The sequence below is a fragment of the Atractosteus spatula genome, chromosome 10 (genome assembly GCF_055471065.1).
Source record: "Atractosteus spatula isolate fAtrSpa1 chromosome 10, fAtrSpa1.hap1, whole genome shotgun sequence".
In the NCBI taxonomy this organism is placed as follows: Eukaryota; Metazoa; Chordata; class Actinopteri; order Semionotiformes; family Lepisosteidae; genus Atractosteus; species Atractosteus spatula.
The window spans coordinates 16,712,410-16,713,985 of record NC_142715.1 but is presented as its reverse complement, the minus strand read 5'-3'; the positions used below and the strand labels follow the sequence as shown (position 1 = coordinate 16,713,985).

The following is a 1,576-nucleotide window of genomic DNA, read 5'->3' as shown; positions in this document are numbered from 1 at the left end:
AGAATCAATGCACTGAGTGGGCATCTGGCTTTTAAGGGGGTCTGGAAGGAAACTGAAACAGGGGGCACGTGCACAAAATCAAGTCTGAAGTGAAAGAACTGGAGCGCCCTTAAGGGGGAGGGACTACAATCATGACAGCACACACATGAATATTAATACACGACAATACATTTATTAATACATAAAATGTGCATATTGTGATTATCGAGGTTAGCCTTTATTTGGTCATGGGGGCCTCGGTACTGTATGCTAATTCTAAAGACAGTTTCACCCGTTTTCTGATTGCTAGGTTCTGTACCAGTGCAGACATGTCAAACAGTGAATGGCTGTACCTCTATTTTATCCGTGCTCAATGAATGAAATCAGTAATAAATGAATATATGTATAGTTATACAAAAAACAAGTGGTTTATCGACTCATCTTCATTTGCAGATTTAGAGGCAGCTTCGATATTCGTTTTACAAATGGGTTTTGTTTTTTATATGGGTCACACATGCCATAGCAACAAAACATCTCTAGAGATGAGGCTATAGATCACCTTTCCATCCTCCAGGTTTTCCTCCCAAAGCCTACAGCACCAACGGCGACCCCTGCTGGCCGAGAGAGCAAAAGCTTGCAGCACCTGGTATTCCCAGGCGGTCTCCCATCCAAGTACTACCCAGGCCTGACCCTGCTTAGCTTGCGAGATGAGACAGGAACAGGCCCGTTCAGGGTGGTGTGGCCGCAAGCGAAAGCCATGGCGCCTGACTCGCTACTTGAAGCTGTGTGTGGCTGGGGCTCCGTGTCCCCCGAGCGGGACAGAAGGATCATTCGTGTGCAACTCTTTGGAAAGGAGCTTCTTTCCAAATCGCATTGCGTACCTGGATGTTGGCGAATGTGCTCCCTTGTGTTGGCTTGTCCCGCACTGGAGGAGAACAAACAAACTGCTCGGAAGAGCACAAGGCAAGTCTTAACAAGACAAAAACCTCCAGTGCACAGCACTCAAAACATTTCTGGGCTGTCGTGTGTTTTTTTCAGCACATAAAGCGCACCAGTCCAACACGTCGGCCGGGCGCGCAGCGCTTCCGCCCTCTTGTGGCCTTGCGGCGTCAGAGCAAGAGGCTCCTTCTCGCTGCCTTTCTGCTGTGTTGCAGAGCCCCGAGAGGGAACCTGGAGCGCACACTTTGTGGGGGGCTGGGGACCGTGTTCGCGCTCTGCCCCCGGTCTCTTGCGCGAGTACTAAATCTCACGGCGCCAGCCAGCGGCTAGGAGACAAGTACAATATCGCGGGACAGGGGGGCCTCGTCATTGATTGTTACATATGAGACGGGGATTAGGAGGAGACCCCGACTGATTGGTAAAGGGGAACACTAACACCAGAGTGACACCCCCAGCGTCTCTTTTTGAGAGACGCCCTGGGATTTCTTAATGGCCAAGGAGGGTCGGGACCTCGGTTTTATGCCTCCCCCGAAGGACAGCGCCTGTTTGTGCAGCAGAGTGTCGCCATCAGGATGCTGGGGCATAAGAAAGCCACACAGACTGCAGGGTGAGCGCTCCCTAATGGTCCCAGTCACACCTCTTGCAGGAGCAGCAGCAA

General features: G+C 51.2%; 1 pseudogene; it reads right to left on the bottom strand.

The window, feature by feature from the left end:
• Positions 1–610: 610 nt before the first annotated feature.
• Positions 611–729, bottom strand: LOC148825518 (5S ribosomal RNA; annotated as a pseudogene).
• Positions 730–1,576: the final 847 nt, after the last annotated feature.